General features: G+C 52.0%; 1 protein-coding gene across 1 annotated transcript in view; it reads left to right on the top strand.

The window, feature by feature from the left end:
* TM9SF3 (transmembrane 9 superfamily member 3) overlaps positions 1-22,077 on the top strand; it is a 620,447-nt gene that overhangs the window by 137,324 nt on the left and 461,046 nt on the right. The window lies entirely within an intron of this gene.

The raw sequence follows: 22,077 nt of genomic DNA, 5'->3' as shown, positions 1-22,077 counted from the left end.
CCACGCGCTCGAGTTTCAAAGAAGGTGCCCGCGCGTCCCCCCCGTGGCCAGGAAAGAACTTCACGTCCCTCAACTTCTCCTGGAGGTAAAGGCGATGCTCAGAAAGGGCGCCATCGAACTCGTCCCAAAGAGGCTTCGGGGCTCCGGAGTCTACTCGCGATACTTCCTCGTGAAGAAGAAGACGGGAGGATGGCGCCCCATCCTGGACCTGCGACGGCTGAACAAGTTCATCAAGGCGCAGAAGTTCCGGATGGTCACCCTCCAGCACGTCCTGGGTCAACTGGAGGAAGGAGACTTCCTATCGTCGTTGGATTTGGAGGATGCCTACTTCCACATTCCCATCCTAAAGGGGCACCGAAAATTCCTCAGGTTCGTGGTCCAAGGGCGTCATTACCAGTTCAAAGCCCTTCCCTTCGGACTACGGTCGGCACCCAGGGTATTCACCAAGTGCCTCGCACCGGTGGCGGCGCAGCTGCGCCGCGAGGGTATTCACGTCTACCCCTACCTGGACGACTGGCTCATCCGCGCCAAGACGAAGGAGCTCGCCGTGGTCCACACGGCAAGGACCGTCCAACTCCTCACGGACCTGGGATTCTCCGTGAACTACGCCAAATCCCACCTGGTGCCCGCGCAAGTCGCACTGTTTCTGGGAGCGAGGCTCGACACAGTGTCCCTTCTGGCCTCCCCGTCGGAGGAGAGGACCAGGACCATCTTGGGCAAGGTGCAACGGATGTTGGTGGCCGACGCGGCCAAAGTGAGATCCATCAAGTCCCTCCTCGGGATGATGTCTTCCTGCATCTACCTCATTCCCATGTGCAGGCTCCGGATGCGCCCGTTGCAAGAATTCCTGGATGCGCGCTGGATCCAGACGACGGGCAGCTTCGAGGAAAGGATCAAGCTCGACGAGAGTTTCCGACGAGCGATACGGTGGTGGGGTACCCGCGCGCATCTGACGGCGGGCATGGACTTCCAGACCCCAGCCCACCAGGAGACTGTGACCACGGATGCCTCCCTGGAAGGGTGGGGAGCGCACACCGAAAATCTGCACGCGAGGGGACTCTGGCTCCCGACGGAGAAGTCCCTGCATATCAACGTCCTGGAGCTCCGTGCAGTGTTTTGGGCCCTCAGGTCCTTCCTTCCGTCCCTCAAGGGCAAGGTGGTGAGGATCTTCACCGACAACACCACCACCATGTTTTACATCAGGAAACAGGGCGGAACCAGGTCCCCAGCGCTGTCCAAGGAGGCGCAGGACCTGTGGCATTGGGCCGTCGCCCAAGGGATTTTTCTGGTGCCGTTTCATCTGGCAGGGATAAAAAACACCATCGCCGACTCACTCAGCAGGGAGCTGCGCTCGTGCCACGAGTGGGAACTACGGCAGGATCTGGTGGATCGCCTCTTCCGACGGTGGGGCACACCCCAGATCGACCTGTTCGCGACGGCGACGAACACCAAGTGCCGGAGGTTCGCCAGCAGGTTTCCCCAGACGAGGAGCATGGGCGATGCTTTCTCGTTCCCCTGGGAGGGCCTGTTCCTCTACGCGTTCCCTCCCTTGCCTCTGCTAATCCGGCTCGTTAACCAGCTCAAGAGGTCACGGTGCAGGATGATCCTCGTCGCACCTGCGTGGCCGAGGCAGATATGGTTCCCGGACCTTCTGGACTTGTCAGCGTCCCCGCCGATCAAGCTGCCGGCGGACGCGGATCTACTCTCCAGGGAAGGAGGCGCCATCCTCCACCACGACCCGAAGTCGCTGAACTTGCAGGCCTGGCTCCTGCAGCGCTAGAGTTTGGAGGATACGACATACCGGCCGATTGCAGAGAGGTTCTTGCAAAGGCCAGGGCGTCCTCGACTCTTAAATGCTACGGACACAAATGGAAGAGGTTCTCTATCTGGTGCCACGCACAGAAGATTAACCCTCTACGGATTACGGCTCCCCAAGTACTGCCGTACCTGCTGACGCTGGCCAAAGCTGGTTTGGCACACGCGTCCATCAAGATTCATCTTGCTGCGATCTCCCGATACACCAGAACCACGGGGCGGACGTCCTTGTGGTCTCATCGTCTGGTGAAAGAGTTCATGAAGGGACTGTTCAGATCGTTCCCGCCGGTGAAGGCTCCGGCCCCGGCGTGGGAGCTCAACGTGGTGCTGACCAAGCTCATGGGACCTCCGTTCGAGCCTCTGCACTCGGCCCCGTTGAAGTTTCTATCGTGGAAAACAGCTTTTCTTGTGGCCATCACCTCCGCACGACGAGTGGGAGAGATCCAGGCCCTTTCCTGCAAGGCCCCGTACTTGACTTTCCACGACACGAGGGTAGTGCTCAGGACGCACCCCTCCTTCATGCCCAAGGTACCGTCGGACTTCCATCTCAACGAACCCTTGGTGTTACCTGTGTTCTTCCCGTCGCCTTCGTCGCCGGCTGAGAGGACTTTGCACTCGCTGGATGTAGCTAGAGCGCTGAAGTTCTACGTGGACCGCACGAAGGGTTTTCGGAAGACGTCGCAACTCTTTGTGAACTTTGGACCTGTCAATCAGGGGAAGGCTCTCTCGAAGGCTTTCATCTCCAGATGGCTCTCCGGCTGTATCATGTACTGTCACCGGTTGGCAAACCGACCGCTGCCTGGCCGTCCGAGAGCCCATTCCACCAGAGCGATCGCAGCTACCACGGCGTTCCTATCTGGTGTGCCCGTGCTGGACATATGCAGGGCTGCTACGTGGAGGTCGACGCACACCTTCACGAAATTCTACTGCGTCGACCGGGATTCCAGGGAGGAGTCCAGGGTCGGCCAAGCAGTGCTGCGCAACCTGTTCGCCTGAGGTGAGCCTGGTGAGGAGGTAAGATGCTTAATGTTGAGTTGATGTGATGCTTAATGTTGAGCCTTTGCCACCTCCCGTGGTTGTGCATGTGTGTACTGCTATGTATTCTTTATTCATGAGCATGTGAATCCATGCCAGACCCCATGCTGGAGAAGGAACAAGTTACTTACCTGTAACTGTTGTTCTCCAGCATGGGTCTGGCATGGATTCACATGCGAACCCTCCCGCCTACCCCTCTGCGGCTCTTCACTTGGTCATACTGCCACTTCACGTGCTTCCAAATCTGAAGATGGCTGCCAGAGGCGGTGCTTAGGTAGAGGGCAGTCATTGGCTGTGGTCAGTATGACGCAGAGACCAGTGATTGGTTATTACTACGAAAGACAGATCAGAAACGAAACTGATACTGGTTTTTTCTTTACCGAGGATTCCCAGCCTGACGACGGGGAATATTCATGAGCATGTGAATCCATGCCAGACCCATGCTGGAGAACAACAGTTACAGGTAAGTAACTTGTTCCGTCTCATCTAAGACTCATCACGCACATGCTCTACCTTCATCTCTAAACCTGCAATGGCGGATCACCTCAACCTTCTAAATATCATGGAAAAACCTTCCCTTCATAGCTACCAAACCTCTCGTGTCTCTAAACTGGACTACTGCGCCAGTATCCTCTTTAGTCTTCCAAGCTCTGTATTCTATTCCCTTGACAAGATTATTAGCTTTGCTACCAGGGCTCTCTTTGAACTCTTCCCCCCCCCACCCCCTTCACACCTACTTCATCCTACCGCCAGCAGGTAGGCTGGCTGGCTGGCTAATTATCCAATGCAGGGCCAAATTCAAATGTATCCTTCTAGTCCAACAGTAAGGCACTGCTCGATCTATCCTCTTCTTTCAAGCCCTCCTGCAGCCTTCGCTCTACCGCCTCTACCACCTCTACCACCCTTGTGGCACCTTACTCGCCCAGTGCTACTTCCCACCACACCCTTCACCCCATGCACCTTTTGCAGTTTGAAACATGGCCCACATTGCTGTATTCAAAAGCAAATTGAAAGTCTACCTCCTCACTTCTGAGCTAGCCTCACTCACCTCTTCCGTCTTACTACTTACGCCTTCCCTCACCTCAAACCGGACTCTTCCCTCTCTTTTCCTCACCACGCTAGCATTTAATAATTTGAGGTAATAGCTCAATCTAAGCTGGGTAGACTGCCTACCTGGTGACACTTGTTTGTCAATGTTCTCCATGTTTCCTTCTTTCAGCCTAACAAATTTCTATGCAACTTGTTTTATTGGTTAAGTATAGTTTAACCTTAACATTACATATTCCTTTGTTAAAATGTCTTTGTTCCAATAACAATAATTATCCTTGTCTCATTTATGTTACAAAAACAATGTCACTATTTACCACTTAACACGATACTTGGATCTTTAACACAATAACAACATGGGCACTTTTGCTCCACAAAAATGTTACATGAAACTGTATGTATTGAGCAACAATTCAACCTTGATAAAGACCCTCAGGGGTTGAAACGCGTGTCGGCTGACCTTCACCTAATAGACCATGTGTCTAAACCATATTCCAATGCAAATAAAAACTCTCATGTAATAACCACAACAGAAATGTGTAAGATGCTTTCATATATAAAGGTCAGAATACTTTCCTTTCAAGGTAACCAGGATGTTTTTGCTAAACTCCCTTTTCAAGAGGTATTGAGTTTGCCTCTTCCAAACCTGTGACCTCAGCACAGGAGTGTTCACTATCTAGAACCCAGCTTCTTTCTCTCTACCATGATATGATATGAAATTTATAACACGCCTATACACAAGTTTTTTAAGGCGCGATGAGGCAAGGGAGGGGAACAGAGGGAGGACAGACAACGATCCTACTAGGCCAGGTATCATTCAGATCGCGCAAGTGCATGGCAAGGGGGCAGGGACAGTGCAGTACATGGGAATAGATAATAACAAAAGTAAGTAACGGCCAGCATGTGGCAAGTGCGACGGTAAGTGCAGACATCGGGTGTCAAGGGCTGGTAGAGGGACTGTAGGGATACAGAAACAGTCCCCAAGTGCGAGTGTTGCCAGGTGGGCAGTGCAGGTGTGTGACGCTGGCGGGGGGGACCTCGATCCGAGATCAGAGGGTGTCCAGGTAGCCAGTGCAGTTCTGGTTACAGCCAGGAGGTCAGGAGAGGAGGAGAAAAAGCAGAAGCAAAGAGAAAGGGTTTGAGGTGCTTTCGGAACCAGAGATGGTTCTCCTCAAGTTTAAGGGAGGCAGGGAGGCTGTTCCAGATGGAGGCACCAGCCGAAGGAGATCTACCACCAACTCGTTGCTTGGAGAACCGACTGACCCTGAGGTATTTGGAGGCGGATGCGCGAAGAGCTCGAGGAGGAAGGTATTTAGGAAGACAGAGTTGAAGGCATTGAGGCCCCATGCCCCAGACGGTCTTGTGGACGATGCAGAGGGTTTTGAACTTAATCCTCGCAGCCACTGGGAGCCAGTGCAGAGATTTCAGTCCCGGAGAGATTCGATCCCTGGGCTGGAGGCCAAGGACAAGTCTTGCAGTCCTGTTCTGGATAAATTGCAGAGGGCGGAGAGTAGAGGCAGGCAGATTTAGAAAGATGGTGTTGCAATGGTCCAGCCTAGATAAAACCAGAGCTCTGGAGACTGAGCTTCTGGGGGAAGGAGAGGAAAGGAAGAATAACTCTGAGGAGGTGCAGCTGGTAGTGTGACTTCTTAGAGACGTCGGAAATGTGAGGAGAGAAGGGTGTGGAGTCAAAGATGACCCCGAGGTTTTTAGCCTTGCAGGTGTGGGGGCTGGAAGAGGGCCAAGAGAGGCCAGCCAGAGAGCTTCAGGAAAGGAGGGAGCGGGTGTGCAGATGAGGAGAGTCTCAGTCGTACTGGCATTAAGGCAGAGGTCATTGACGGAACACCACTCCTGAATAGCAGACAGAGATGAGGGAAAGAAAGAAAGGAGGAGGAGGAGGAGGCAGAGGCAGAGGGTAGCCTGAAAATTAGCTGGGTGTAATCTGCATAGCACTGAAAGTTGGGGAAGAGAGCGGCGATGTGATGGGCAAGAAGTGACAGGTATTGGTTGAACAGCCAGGGAGAGAGGTTAGACCCCTGGGGGACACCACAGTTAGAGAAAAAGATAGCAGAGAGGAAGGACTCAAGTTGGACCTGGGAGAGTTGTTCAGAGAGGAAAGAAGTCTGCCACGCCAGAGCCTGACCAGTGATACCCACGTTATCATGGAGACGGTTGAGCAGGATGGCATGGTTGACGGTGTCAAAGGCAGAAGAGAGATCAAGCAGGACGAGGATGCAAGGGATGTTTGAGTCAAGGTTGGAGAGCAGGTCTTCACGGATGTTAAGGAGAGCAGTTTCTGTGCTTCTGACAGCTCTGAAGCCACACTGATGGCTATGAAGACAACCAACAGATTCAGTGTGGAAATGAAGCTGGGAGATGGCTAGTTTCTCCAGGAGCTTGAACAGGAAGGGAGTGATGGAGATTGGGCGATAGTTAGCCGGGCAGGAGTGGTCGGCAGAGGGTTTCTTAAGAAGAGGGTGCACAAGTAAGTGCTTCAGGGGGGATGGGAAGACTCTCGTGGCGAAGGAGTGATTGCAGAAATCAGTCAGAGCAGGAACCAGGGAGTCGATGTGGTCCTTGATAGTTTTGGAGGAACAGGGGTGAACCTGTTTTGACAAGACTTTCAAAGATCGGACTTGTCTAGAAACCTTGTCTGCGGAGAACAGGGGAAAGGCCGAGAAGGAGGGAGGCGGGGTAGTTGCAGAAGGGCCAGAGAAAGAGCAGGGAGTAGAGGGCGAGGGGGGAAGGGATGGGAGGAGAGTGAGAGTGAGAACAGGATGTCCTGAGTTTTAGAGATGAAGTGAGAAGCCAGTGCCGTGCAGAGGGCCTGGGAAGGTACAGGAGAGGTAGAGACTGCGCAGGATTGGCCAGTTCCTTGCCGAGTTGTTGGATGCCGCAGAGACACAGGCTTGGATATGAGCTCGCTTCTTGGTTAGGGCAGAGAGCCGGTATTGCCTTTGGAGCAGGCGGCATTCCAGTTTGTCAGAGGATGTACATGAAGCGCGCCATTTCCTCTCAGCCACCCTGCACTTGCGTTTTAGGGTGTCGAGGTCTGAGTCATACCAGGAGTTGCACTTGGCTTTGGGCTCCAGGCAGATTCTCATGACAGGGGCAAGGATATCAAGAGTATCAGATATAGCAGAGTGGAGAGGGCTGTGTCCGGGTGAGTCAGCCAAAGGGGAAGGGGGTGGGGGGTGGGAAGGTGGCGGGAAAGCCTCAACTGACACGCGCTTCATGGGTCGGATGACCGAGAAGGTGGGTGGCAGTGATGGAAGTGGCTTGGCCTGAAGGGTAGGGAGGGTGAGATGGGTGGAAAGGAGAAAGTGACCACTGAAAGTGAAAAGTGAGAGAGGAGTGCAGAGGGGGACAGAGAGGGGAAGGCCTGATGAGCTCAGAACATCCAGAATGTGCCCTGCAGAGTGCGTTGGGCCAGAGGGGAGAATAGTGAGTGAGAGAGAGTTGCAGAGGTCACGAAGGAGTCCAGAGGTAAGACAGGAGGCATCCAGGTGGATGTTAAAGCCTCCAAGAAGGAGTGGTTGAGGCCAGGAGTGAGGAGGAGAGGACCCCCCCACTCGAAGAGGAAGGAGGAGATCTGACCAGGTGGCCGATAGATAGTAGCCACAGTAAGGGATTGGATAGGGGAGAGAGAGAGAGAGAGCCTGCAGACGAGGCATTCCAAAGAGTAGGCCTGCGTAGGAGTGACAGAGGCAGGAATCCACTCTGGGAATATCAGGGCTACACTCCCTACAGAGTGGTTCGGCCTGGGCGTGAAGAGGATGTTGTAGCCGTCAGGTAGGAGTGTGTTAAAGCTAGTGACAGAGCCTGGCTGTGAACCATGTCTCGGTGAGACCGAGGACATTGAGGTCAAGTTCTTCCAGAAGGCGGCAGATATCGGAGGAGTGGTTTACTGTGTTTCGGACCAATTAGCTCCAAAGTAAGCCACCTGGACTTCCTTCTCGGAGCTGGTTGAATTTCCTGAGAGTTGCTGTTGGAAACCAGGGAGAGGAACACCAGATTGTGAGTGTTGCTTTTAAGCTGGCCTAAAGCTCCAGGAAGATCCTCTTGACTCCCAGGAAGCAGGACCGACCGAGCCTGAGCCCCCTCAACAGAGTGCGGGTCCCCAGAAGCAAGCAAAACCCATCATGACAGCCAGGAACCAGTGTTGCTGTTTGCAGTAGTCGCGAGGAGCTGAAACACCGAAGTGCCACTTGTTGGAAAGATTGCCGGTTGCGAGCGGTGACTGTCCTCAGAATTCCTCCCTCTTGTCCCCACGACTGAGGCCCAGGAACAGTGAGATCTGCAGAGCTGCACAGGAACAGAAGTCCTCTGCTGCACATGTTCTTCAATACAAAGGTATTATAAAAAGTCGGAGAGAACTTAGCTCTTGCTGGTGAGTTGCTTGCATCTTCTACTACTCACAAGTCTAACGGCTTGTGGCTCTACATTTCATTCTTCTTTTATTCAAAGACTTCTAAGACATTGTGCAAAGACCTTCGTTTGCCCATTGACTTTGGCTTAGCCTGTTATACTTAATGACTCTGCTGTGGGGATCCAAAAGTATTTGCCTGTCTGTGGGCCATCCCAAAAGTGTCTTTACTGATTTAGAAACTAAGTGTGTACAGTATTAAAGTGTATTTGTGGGTTACTATTATATTGCTCCCTTCTGAAGAAGGCTTACCTAACTGACTGATAAATGAATCATTGTTTATTCAGGAAACCTTGTGTGTAAGTGTTTATTTGAATACTTGCCGCTGTGAAAGTTCTGTGTAACTCCCCTACAGCTCACATTGACGCCTCTTGAGCTAAGCCTGGCTGCTCAACACGCTACCAAAACCGTGTATTACAAGTTTATACCAGGTTGGGTTTCCTATTACCTGTAGTCAGGGTTTTTGTAGTGTTCCCAAAGGGTACTGCATACAATCGTGCCTAACATTGGTGGATGCCGCAGAGCCGCAGGCTTGAATGTGGCCTCTTCTTAGAGCAGACAGGGAGACTGTATTGCCTTTGGAGCAGGTGGCAGGCCAGTTTGTCAGAGGATGAGCAGGAAGCCCTCCATTTCCTCTCAGCCGCCCTACACTTACGTACTTAAGTGTAGCTAGGTCTGAGTCATTTCAGGAATTGCACTTGGCTTTGGACTTCAAACGGCTCTTCGTGACAGGGGCAAGAACATCAAGAGTCGCAGAGTTAGAGGAATAAAGTCATGATGGGGCTGTATCAGGGTTGGCCAGGGGGCCGGTAGGGAGTAGCAACAGTGAGAGTGGCTAGGAGAGAGGGAGAGCCTGCAGTCAAGGCATTCATAGTGGGGATGATGGAGGCAGGAATCCACTCGGGGAAGATTAGGGCTACACCCCCTCCAGGCCGATTGGTTCTGGGGGTGGAGAGGATCTTGTAGCAGTCAGGGAGGAGAGTGTCAAAAACTCATGACGGAGCTGGCCGTGAACCACGTCTCGGTAAGACCGAGGACATCAAGGTCAAGTTCTTCTAGGAGGTGGCAGATGTCAGAAGAGTGTGACAGCAGAGCGAGAGTTGAGAGTAGCAAGATGAAGAAGATTGCCAGCCTTAAAAACCTTCCGCAGAGGAGTACAAATCAGGGGTACGCCCTGCGGAGGTCGCTTGAGATTGGGTAGAGGCTGAAGGAGAGGAGGTCAAGGTAGCCAGGGGAGGAGGATAAGGGACATCTGGAGATGAGAGGAAGTTGATGAGGCGGGGGGACCGTCTGTCAAAGATGTTCCCAGCATCTGTCCAATGCACCCCTTCTCAAACCCGGTAATCATGCCACTCAAACTGTCTCCCATTAAATGCATCTGCTATATTACCTTTTGTATGCTCCTTTGTGACCAGAAGAGCTTGTTTCTCCAGCATGGGGTCTGGCATGGATTCACATGCTCATGAATATTCCCCGTCGTCAGGCCGGGAATCCTCGGTATAGAAAAAAAATCAGTATCAGTTTCGTTTCTGATCTGTCTTTCTTAGTAGTAACCAATCACTGGTCTCTGGGTCATTCTGCCCCCAGCCAATGACTGCCCTTTCCCTAAGCCCCGCCTCCGGCAGCCATCCTCGGATTTTTACCGCACGTTCAAGTGTTGGGAGTCCTCGTGCTGTAGCTCTCGAGCTTTTGCTGCGTTTTCGCGCCTTTTCAGATTTTTTGAATTTTTCGGTTAAATAGAGCCTCAAGCTCCACCGTTTCTACATCTGATCAACGGGGATCCGTTTCGGAGTTTTCTACGCCCCTCAAGGGTGAAGATTTTGTCGAGTTACGCTTTTGGAGGATTCCAGAAGTTCCGAGGCCTACCCCGGACATGACCCAGGAGAAAGGAAGCTAGACGCCCGGGAAGCTGTTCAGGACCTGCTCTGGATGCCAGCTTCAGAATGTTTTCAAGGAGGACGAGCATTCGTTATGCCTCTACTGTCTCCATGAGGACAAGACGCACAAGGAGAAGGACTGTGCGTTTTGTGGGAACATGTCGGAGTGGACCATGAAGGATCGCCACCTCCGTCTCGCCAACTGGCTGGAAGGGAAGAGCCCTTCAGGCGAGAAGAAGAAAAAGAAGTCCGAGCGGTCTTCTAAGTCCTGTGAGGGTGCCCCGGCGACGGGGGCCCAACAAAAGGCTAAGCACCGGGAGCGCCGCACGGTCGGGCTCCTTGGCTGCCAGGCAGGGCGCATCCTCCCCGGCGCCATCAACCACGAGCCAGCGCTCTGGCTCGGGTAAGAGGAAGTCCGAGAACCCGGTGAAGCTTCTGGAGAGGCCTCGGTCGATCTCGAAGATTCCGGCAGAGGGGGAGCGAGGCTCGGACCCTCCCCCCAAGGTGAAGGCCCCAGGCGTCCAGAAGGTGACGATGGCCTTAATTCACCCTGCTAAGACCTCGATTGAGGATGTCGCTGCGGCCCTGGTTCAGCCTGTGGAGGCTACACCAGTGGAGGCGCCCTCAGGACCCAGAGTATCCCTGCCACCGCGGAGGGAGTCGTCTTTCAGGCCCATTGAGAAGACCCCCACGAAGCCCTCGTTGGAAAAGGTGGGGGAGGGGCTGGTGGCCATCGTGGATACGGACACGACCTCTGAAGATGAGCTCATCTAAGTCGTGGAAGAGGCCCAGCCCATCGGGAGGGATCCCGACGAGGGCGACGACGAGCGCGACGGTGTCGCCGACAAGGCTCCTCAAGAGCCCTCGCGCCAGTCGTTTCCGGCGCCGCAGGACACATTGGCGGCCATTTTGTCAGCGATTCAGTCCTTATGCTCGGAGATAAGGACCAGGTTGCCTCTTCCCCCGACGGAGGTACCTGAGCCAGACCCGACAGGGGAACCGGAGCCAGGACCTTCGGAGAGTCCACCGCATAAGAAGAGGACGACGCATCCTACGCCACCTCTGCGGCCTGCTCTGCCTTCCCCCCGGTCTACTACCCACGGGGATGATACAGGCGTGGACACGGCTACGGCAGGTACAGATGACGACGGGACGTGTCCCCCGTCGCCCCCTGCTCGGGCGTCCCCGGCCGACGAGATTGGATCCTTTCATGCCATGATTTCCAGGGCATCCGAGCTTTTTAAGCTCTGTCCAGAAGAAAAGAAGAAAGAAGGGTTCCTTTACCAACGGCGCGAGGCTAAAAGGAAGACGGTCCTCGCCGTACCGCTTCTTGATGACATCTGGGATGAGGGGCTCGCCCTCCTCAAGAACCCTGCCACGGCGCTGGCAAAGAGGGACCGGTACGAGAAGAAGTACCGGGTCCCCAACGCTGCCCCCTTGTGCCTTCGGGCACAACCTACCCTGGATTCGGTCGTCTCGCCGGCGGCAAAGAAAGCTGGGGGGGGGGGCATCGGCCTCGACAACTTACCCGCCAGACGGCGAGGGCAGGAAGTTGGACACGATGGGACGACAGATCATCTCATCCGCAGCGAACCCCTACCTGGACGACTGGCTCATCCGGGCAAGGACAAGGGAGCTCGCCGTGGAGCACACTGCAAAGACCGTCCAGCTGCTCACGGACCTGGGATTCTCCATCAACTTTCCAAAATCCCACCTGGTTCCGTTGCAAGTCGACCTGTTTCTGGGAGCCAAGCTCGACACAGTGGCGCGGCTGGCCTCGCCGTCGTAGGAAAGGACCAGGACCATTCTCGGAAAGGTGCAGCGTCTGCTGGCCACGGACATGGCCAGGGTAAGATCTATCAAGTCCCTCCTCGGGATGATGTCCTCCTGTATTTATCTGGTGCGCCTTTGCAGGCTTCGGATGAGACCCTTACAGGAGTTCCTCGACGCCCGCTGGATCCAGTCGACGGGCAGCTTCGAGGACAGGATCCCCCTCAACGAGACCTTCCGGTGGTGGGGTACCCGCTCCCATCTGTCGGTGGGCACAGACTTTCAGACCCCAGCTCACCAGGTGACGGTGACGACGGACGCCTCCCTGGAAGGTTGGGGAGCACACTCCGGAGATCTTCACGCGAGAGGCCTTTGGCTCCCGGAGGAGAAGTCTCTCCACATCAACATCTTGGAGCTCTGCGCGGTGTTCTGGGCCCTCAGGTCTTTTCTTCGTCCCTCAAGGGCAAGGTGGTGAGGATCTTCACCGACAACACCACCTCGATGTTCTACATCCGGAAGCAGGGCGGAACCAGGTCCCCGGCCCTATCCAAGGAAGCCCAGGATCTGTGGCATTGGGCCGTCGCCAAAGGGATGTTTCTGGTGCCTCTTCATCTGGCAGGAATAAAAAACACGATCGCCGACTCACTCAGCAGGGAGCTACGCTCGTGCCACGAGTGGGAACTACGCCAGGATCAAGTGGATCGACTCTTCTGACGATGCGGCGAACCCCAAATCGATCTCTTCGACAAATTCCAAGTGCCGGAGGTTCGCCAGCAGGTTCCCCCAGCTGAGGAGCATGGGCGATGCTTTCTCGTTCCCCTGGGACGGCCTATTTCTTTATGCGTTCCCTCCGCTGCCTTTGCTGCTCCGGCTCATCAACCAGCTCAAGAGGTCTCGGTGCAGGATGATCCTCGTCGCACCGGCGTGGCCGAGACAGATCTGGTTCCCGGACCTTCTGGACTTGTCAACGTCCCCACCAGTCAAGCTGCTGACGGACGCAGACCTTCTCTCCAGAGAAGGAGGCGCCCTTCTTCACCACATCCCGGAGTCGGTGAACTTGCAGGCCTGGCTCCTGCAGCACTAGAGTTTGGAGGGTACGACATCCCGGCCGACTGCAGAGAGGTTCTTGCATAGGCCAGGGCGTCCTCAACTCTCAAGTGCTATGGACATAAATGGAAGCGGTTCTCTGTCTGGTGCCGTGCACAGAAGATTAACCCTCTGCGGATTACGGCCCCTCAAGTACTGCCGTACCTACTGTCGCTGGCCAAAGCTGGACTGGCTCACGCCTCCATCAAAATACATCTGGCTACAATCTCCCGATATACCAGGACGACGGAACGGGCGTCCTTGTGGTCTCATCGCCTGATGAAAGAATTCATGAAGGGACTATTCCGATCATTCCCGCCGGTGAAGGCTCCTGCCCCGGCGTGGGAGCTTAATGTGGTGCTGACCAAGCTCATGTGGGGCCCCATTCGAGCCTATGCATTCGGCGCCTTTGAAGTTCCTGTCATGGAAGACAGCTTTCCTCGTAGCCATCACCTCCGCACGATGAGTGGGAGAGATCCAGGCCCCATCTTGCAAGCCTCCATACTTTACTTTTCATGACACGAGGGTGGTGCTGAGGACACACCCATCCTTTATGCCCAAGATGCCGTCGGACTTCCACCTCAACGAGCCCTTGGTGTTGCCAGTTTTCTTCCCGTTGCCTTCGCCGCCGGCTGAGAGGACTTTGCACTCACTGGATGTAGCTAGAGCGCTGAAGTTCTACGTGGACCGCACAAAGAGTTTTCGGAAGACGTCACAGCTGTTTGTGAACTTTGGGACTGTGAATCAAGGGAAGGCTCTCTCGAAGACTTCCATTTCCAGATGGCTCTCCGGCTGCATCATGCACTGTCACCGGTTGGCAAACCGACAGCTGCCCGGCCGTCCGAGAGCCCATTCGATCAGAGCGATCGCTGCTACCACGGCGTTCCTGTCTGGTGTGCCCCTGGTGGACATCTGCAGGGCTGCGACGTGGAGGTCGACGCACACCTTCACAAGATTCTACTGCGTCGATCGGGACTCCAGGGAGGAGTCCAGGGTCGGCCAAGTAGTGCTGTGCAACCTGTTCGCCTAAGGTGAGCCTGGTGAGGAGGTAAGAGTTGCTTAATGTTGAGTTGTTGTATTGCTTAATGTTGAGCCTGTTGCCACCTCCCGTGGTTGTGCATGTGTGTACTGCTATGTATTCTCTTATTCATGAGCATGTAAATCCATGCCAGACCCCATGCTGGAGAAGGAACAAGTTACTTACCTGTAACTGTTGTTCTCCAGCATGGGTCTGGCATGGATTCACATGCGAACCCTCCTGCCTACCCCTCTGCGGCTCTTCACTTGGTCATACTGCCACTTTACGTGCTACCAAATCTGAGGATGGCTGCCGGAGGCGGGGCTTAGGGAAAGGGCAGTCATTGGCTGGGGGCAGTATGACCCAGAGACCAGTGATTGGTTACTACTAAGAAAGACAGATCAGAAAGGAAACTGATACTGATTTTTTTTTTTTCTTTCTATACCGAGGATTCCCGGTATAGAAAGCTACAGGTAAGTAACTTGTTCCTTCCCTGTATTCATGCAAATAAATAGAGGAATTCCTGTAGCTGGGTCTTCTTCACCACCACCTGTCTTGCCTGCAACCCCTGGTCGGGTTGGACTTTACTGCTTCCTGTCCCTGCAGTGTCCTGGCGTCTCCTCTCGCAAAGGGCCTGCTGGAAGAACTTCAGAACCAACCCATCAGAGCGTGAAATTGGCCTAGCCAGAACCAATCTTGACAAATGGCAGGAGTAAGTGGCCCCAGCGATTTGTGTACCCTGGGGGTGGTCCTTTGGAAAATGAGATTGGGTTGAAGGGGGATGTGGAGGGGGGGGTGAGCCAGCATACCAGTTTTCTCAGAATAGGGATTGTTTGGGTGTAAATGCCCCTCCCAAATTCTCGCTGGCCTGGTTGTTCTCTGTGGAGTTCTGGTCAAGGATTCTCGGTGGAGTTCTGGTCAAGGATGCCCCTAGTAACACCTAGTGTGGTGGGATTGGAAGAGTATTTATTTTAAAATTTGTTTATTGGCATTTTCAATAACATCGGTTACATATTTCCATGTTGTGCCTTATTCATGTTCAAGTAAAATACATTTTAATTTTAACTTTAACAAACAGTAACAACTGTCTCCTTACAGTGTTAACGTGATTCAGCTTCTCTCTTCCCTGGGGGGTTAGGGGTGTTCGGGAGGGGGCAATCGGGTTGTTCGCAGGGTGTGGGGGGATGCTTCCCAGGGGCCCGTAGCGTCTCTCTAGCTCTCATCGGGTCTCCCTGTATGACTTGCGGGTATGTTCGTTCCAAGCCGTTAGCTCAGGGGGGCTTGTCGTCGGAGGGGAGAAACATATGTCTAGTGAGTTCTTTCCATGCTTCCAAGGCTCTGCTGGACTCATCGGTTGATCTGGCCACGCTTTCTTCCCAGGCCTTGGTCTCAGCCAGGAGCCATCGTTCCGTTTCTCCATGCCATGCTTTATATTGTGGTCCGGCTGTTTTTTTCCAGGACATGGCTATGGTTCGTTTGGTTAATATGCACGTTATGCATAAGTCTGACTATGTGCTTTATCTTGGCTAATCTGGGATAGGTTCCTAGCAAGCACTCCTCCGGTGTCCATTTGTATTTGGTCATACCTGCTTTCTCACATGTCTGTTTCACCTTTTCCCAAAGTGTCTTCGTTTTGGGGCATTCCCACATCATGTGGATTAGGTCTGCTTCCTCCTTATTGCACCAGGTGCAGTTTGACTGCATTTGCTTGCTAAATTTTGCTATCCGTTTCGGGGTTAGGTAGGTTTGGTGCAGCACATTCATCTGTATTTGCCTGAACCGGTGGTTTCTCGACACCTCCTTGGGGAATGTAAGCGCCCTGTTCCACTCCCCCTCTGTCATTTCCCTGCCTATATCTATTTCCCATTTTCTTTTCATGTCCATGCTTCGGGGGTTAGGTGTATCGCTCAGTTGCCTATATATTTGGGATATTGGTCTGCAGCCCTCCCCCATGTTGTATAGCAGCGTTAATAGTGGGTCAGTGTCCGGTTCTTCAGGCCATGTTTCCCATTTGCTTCGTGCCATGGCGCGGATCTTCTGGTACCAGAGGAACTGTCCCGGGTGTATGCCTTCTCTGTCCTGCAGCGTGACAAATTCCTTGAAGGTACCTTCCTCGTATAAATCTCCCCAAGTGTAGACCCCTTCCCTTTCCCATGATCTGATTTGTTTCAGGTCAGTGGCCGCTGTGTATAGGTCTGCAATCAGTGGGATCTCTGGTGAGTAGGCCCTCTGCGCATGAGCGAGTGTCCTCGCTCTGCGCCAGACGTCCCTCCCCAGGGTGACTATGTGAGGTGTTTCTCCCAGCAACTTCGATGGTGCCCAGACCCGTTCTTTCAGGTGGTGAGGGAGGCTCATAGTCTGTAGTAGGGGGTTTTCATCGGTAGGTTCGTCTGAGAGCCATTTAGTTATAAAGCTGAGTTGGGCTGCTAGGTAATATTTTTCTAAGTAAGGGAGCTGAATGCCGCCCCTGGCGTATGGCAGGGTTAGTGTCGACAGTGCTATTTTGTGCCTATTTTCTCCCCATATGAACTCCTTTATTAGCGACTCCAGTAGTCGGAAGAAGGGTTTTTTGATATAATAGTGTACATTTTGGAACCCATACAGGAATCGCGGTAAAACAATCATCTTAACTATGGAGGCCCTTCCCATCATCGACAGGGGGAGTCGCAACCAGAAGTTCATGGACCTGCGTAGGGTCGGAAGTGCTGCCTTTGTGTTGTGTTCATGCATAAGTGTGGGGGTGTGCATTATCTGGATTCCTAGGTATCTGAATTTGGTGGTTTGCCATTTTATCCCTACCTTCGGAAGTGCCTCCGTCTCTACATGTTTTAGGGCCGCCAGGGGGAACATGCAGGACTTCGACTTATTGAATTGGATCCCAGATACTCTGGAGTAGTTGTCCAGGACTTCCAGCATGATGGGTACGTTGAGGTGTGGGTCTCTAACATATATAAGGACATCATCCGCGTAAAGCGAAATTATGTGGTCTACCCCTCCTAGTCTTATGCCAGCATCAAAAAACTGCTTCCTAAAATAGATTGCTATGGGTTCCAGCCCCAAGATGTACAGCATTGGGGATAGCGGACAGCCCTGCCTGGTCCCTCTTTGTATGTCCCAGGATTCTGATATGTGTTTTCCGGACTTCACTCTAGCTCTTGGTCCGGTGTTAAGCAGAAACCTGTGCAGTTCCCTCTGGGACCACTGCAAAAGATTTAAGACTACAGGTGTTGGCAGTAAACCCACTTGGTAGCAGTCTGTACCACACAGATTCACTGTGGTAGCTGTGGCTGAGCAGTCAGACTTCCCTCAAGAAGAGTTAGGCAGTATATAGAGGATACAGGATAGGTACAGAGGCACAGTAGTACAAGCAAACACTGACCAGAGCTAGGTGTAAAAGTATATACTTATTTATTTTAAAGGCACACTCATAAATTACACTAGCACATAAAAAGGTAAGTAAGTCAAAACACAGTCACTTTTACTTATATGTACATCCCTAGTCATTTGTTGGACAAGTCGAAGTTAACACCACTTATTTCCAAACAGAGGTGAGCGCTTAACGTCAGATGGCACGCCAACCAGTTATTAGAAAAGGGAGGGAAAAAGCAGAAGTAATGAAAGCAGCAAGGTAAAACACTTTTCACATAAGGTTAGAAAAGGCAGTCAATTGTGGAAAAAGGAGAATTGGTTTGTGGCCCGCTTTAGAGAGAGCCAGGCGAAAATATGCCCAAGATCACACAATGTCACAAGTCTTTGCAGGTGAGTAGAAAAGGTTTTACTGAATTTAGAAAAAGTTTAGTTAGGGTGTCCCAGGCTTACCCAGGTTCGAGAGCCTAGGGCTAAATCTACCCCGTACAATCGGTGGCAAGGGAAGCCGGGCGGAACACAGTACCTTTAAAAGTGGAAAGGATCCTCCAGCGGTGGTAGTTGTTCCTGGTAGTGGGTGCAAGTCGCGGCATCGTCCAGAGGAAGAGGTGATCTCGACGTGGAGGAAAGCTGAAGGTCGTTGCACTACCAGGGATGAGACCAGCCGTGGAGTTTTCCGGTCGCAAAGGATTTTACCCCTCTTTCGCGGTTGAGGTAAAAAGTGGTATCCCGGTTGCCGGGGTGCTTGGCACAGGCAAGGCGGCCACGAGATGCTTCGGGACGGCGAAAAGAAGGCAGCAACTGGTTGTCCCCACCAGTTAAGGGAAGGAGACTCTCCGGCGGGAGATCTCCTCTGTCGTCGGAAAAAGTGGTGAAACGGTTCCGCAGGGCTCCACCGGTGGTGTCGTCTTGGCAGGTCGGCTCGGCTTCTCCCTCTTCGGCTTCTTAGGTCCTGTGGCGACTTCTGAAGAACCAGTCCCAAAAACCCTGCTTTTATGCAGCAAACCCCCATTCATACAGCCTAGCTGTCACTCAAACATGCTCAGTGGTGAGCGGGGTGGCTCACCACTTGGGCCAATCACACCAGAGTGCGACATGAGTTGGCAAGGCAACTCAGTCCAGGGTGCCTAAACCCCCTCCTACACCCCCTGTGGTACCCAGACAGAATGGCACCACTGTGGAGGGCTTCTGTGCAGAAGCCCGCCAAAAGTGGAACAAAGGCTCGACTCGGGTTCAGGGTTACTGAAGTGAACCTAGACGCCATTTTGGCGGCGAGTTCTGGCAAAAAATCCCAACCGGTGAATTTATATTAAATAAATAAACCGGCGGTATCTTTAACATTGCACCAAAAAGTGGTGCATTAAAAACAATGGGAAATCCCATTGGGAAATATTCCGGTGGAATATTTTCGTGGTATCCACTGCCACCAGCCAGAACTCGATGAGGGGGGACGGGACAGTACCCCCTCGACAACAGACCCAGGGGCAATCTAATTGCCCCTACCAGTACTTCCACAGTAAGATGGTTTGTACTGCTTAAGTTCCTAAATTAAGACTAGTAAAGTCAATGGTGACTTTACAGACCCAGGGAGACAGTAGTCAGTCCCAGGGTGTGGAGTCTATGTTTGGGGGTCTCTGACACCCCTGTGTTACTGCACTAAGGACAACTAAATCCTCCAATGAAATCTAGACCAGCCTTTTCCAGCATTAACAGTCTACAACGAGTTACCACCTATAAGGGACAAACGATCTCAAAGTCAATGGGCTAGAAGAGTCTTCAGGGAACCAGGATAGCCAAAGTGAACTTGAAACGGTCTATGGCGCTGAGGCACTTCTTGGAATCAAAGTGTTGCACAAGGTTAGAGCTTGTTAGAAAACCACTTGTAGGGTCACAAGCTATTAAGCCTGTGAAAAACCAGAGTTGCAATCAATTCTAAAAGTAAACTAATGCAATTCCCAACTGAGAAAAGCACAGCTAAAAAGGTAGTTAAGTAACCTAAACCTTACCTCTGGTTTGAAGAAGAGTGGTCCAGCTGGATTCTGTCTTGCTGCAGTGGTGCACACCCCTGTTCCTGACACTCAGTCGTGGGGACAAGAGGGAGGATGTCTGGAGGGCTCCTGCTGCGGCACTTGGGAGGTCATCGGCAGCTACAGGCTCTTTTCGGTTCAGCGGCACTTGGCGGTTTCAGCGCTTAGCAAACAGCACTGTTGCTTATCTTGGATCCCGGTTTGGGCTTCCTTCACTCCTTGGGTCCTGCACTCTGGTGAGGGGACTCAGGATCTGGTCGCTTAGGAGACTCCTGGAGCTTCTAGCTGGATTTGTTACTGCAACAGACGTTTCACTCGACTACGGATTGCTCAACCCCAGGCATTCGGTTCTTACAGCAGCAGAGAAGTACAGCCAGTCGGGCAAGATAGTCCAGTGGAGTTCGTCTCAGGGTTAGTTGGTCCCACTAACCCAAGGGGAGAAGTCGTCCCTTCCAGAGCTTCTCTGTTGAATTGAAAAAGGAGTTTCAGCACAGCAGCAGGGCTTCACTGGGCCATTCAAAGGTCCAGGAGGATGCAGCAAGCTTCGTTCACAGTTTCTTCATCTGGTGTTTCTCCCAGTGGTCAGCTCTGCCCCAGGTCCCAAAAACCCTCATCTTAAGCATGTTTCTCCCATTCATGCATAGCCTAGTCTGTCAAACAGCGGGTGGCTGTCCATAAAGGACAGCCAGCCAGCCAATCAAGACTGGTTGCATTCAGGCATTCCTAGAGAAAAAGGACTGGAGTTTCGGGACCCTCCCTCACATCCTGTCCTTCCAGACACACTGGAGCCAGAGGCGGGTTTCAGGGCTGAACCCTGCCTAGGGCAAGACAAAGAAAGGGATGGTCTGTTTCGACGAAGAAAGTAAAACCCAAGAAAGACCTCACAAACCGCAAATGGCAAAATAAAAAGACGAAATGGTCACCCATGGGTGCTGTACTGCAGCTGAGGTTCAGCCTGCGGTAGAATAGCTCAATGGTAGGAAAAGTTAAACCACTACCGCCAGCCAGTTAACGTAGTGAGGGTAACATAAAAATGTTACATGAGAGAGTAGGATAAGGGTCATATCATGATCCGATACCGATGTTCTCATTCTAGTGAGAACAATCCGGGAGAGAAGAGAGGATTTAGCACCTTCCTCCCCGAACAAAGTCGAAGACAGAGATCAGGACTAATTCACGATCTAGTACCTCGACAGAGGTAAGGAAAACACCACCTAGCCTATAGTTTTAAAAGGTTTTAAAAGTACTTCGAGACTGACAACGGTCCCACTTGTTTTTTCTTGTCTTTGTCCTTATAGGACCAGGGATTTTTCCATTATACCCATTCTGGACAACGGAAGACACCCCTAAACTCTTCAAAACATTGAAGACATTTTGAGAATACTAAAATTAGAAAAGTATTCGTCCTGAAGAAAGCGGCCACCCAAGAATCCCGCTGAAACCGGTTGACTGTTGGTTTAAGAGTACTGGTTGATAACCCAGACTCCAATACCCTTCTATATAGAGAAAGGGGTTGCAAAAAGAAATTGTTGAAGTTATCACTACATACTCTATCTCCACTATAGCATAGTGGTGAGGAAATAGAGTGTTTTTTAAATTCCTCTAGTGACTAACTGTCATTGATGACCTTTGTTGTTTTAACGATAAGACGCGCTGTGGGGGCGGAAAGATTAAAAACAAAATACCGACCTCCATTTTGTGTGCACTTGTAGACACTAGGAAAGTGTTATAGAGAGGATAGGGTCAGGATCTCAACATCTTTTGTAGTCGGCTCAGCAGCACTCACTAGGGCCAACAATCGATACGAGATTTTTTACATGTAGGGTCATTTAACTTTGTGCTAGGGATTCAGCGTCAGGAATAACTTTTGTAATTACTTAGCCTTCTGTTACACAAAATACATGAGAGACTGAGAAAAGGGTCTCTCACACTCCAAGGTTAAAATCAAAAAGTCCTAAAGTCCAGCAAAAGAGCTGCAGGGTCTCTAAGGTTGAAGGGAATCAGCACAGAAATGAGAATTCTCCCTAACACATGATCGCCCAGTACCAGGAATTGTTTCTCCATAGGACGGAATCGCTGACTCGCCGGAACTAAATTCCAAAACCGAAAGGGACCTTTTCATCAGCTACTCTTGTCCTCCACTTATGGAAACAGAAGTGATCACAGTTCAGGGTGTGAGTTAATGTTAGGACTGATTTTCTATACTTTGGCCTGGTGGACAGATGTATATAAAGCCAACCTATATTATGAGGGGGACAACTCTGGGGAGCTGTAGCCAAACCAGTTAAGGTAACAGTGACAGGTGTTCAAGGCTACATTCTTCAGAGGTGGTGAGCTTGTAAAGGTTCCACAATGAGTTCACACAATGGGAATCACAGATTACACTTGGACAGGATGTATACAAATACAATTATTATTTATTGGCCAAACACACCATAGAAAAATGACTACTGGCAAGTAGGGTTAGCACACAACAATAGCAAAATAGATTACATACATACATTTATCAGATGGCATAATACACATCACAAACTCTTGGAAAGGTAAGGTTATATTATGCACTTATAGGTCCACAGAGGATGATCCCTAACTCAAAAATTCCAGCACTAG

This window comes from Ambystoma mexicanum, chromosome 8 (assembly GCF_040938575.1).
Source record: "Ambystoma mexicanum isolate Mex_15411 chromosome 8, UKY_AmexF1_1, whole genome shotgun sequence".
In the NCBI taxonomy this organism is placed as follows: Eukaryota; Metazoa; Chordata; class Amphibia; order Caudata; family Ambystomatidae; genus Ambystoma; species Ambystoma mexicanum.
Note: the sequence above shows the minus strand (reverse complement) of the source record. Positions and strands in the feature narration are given on the sequence as shown.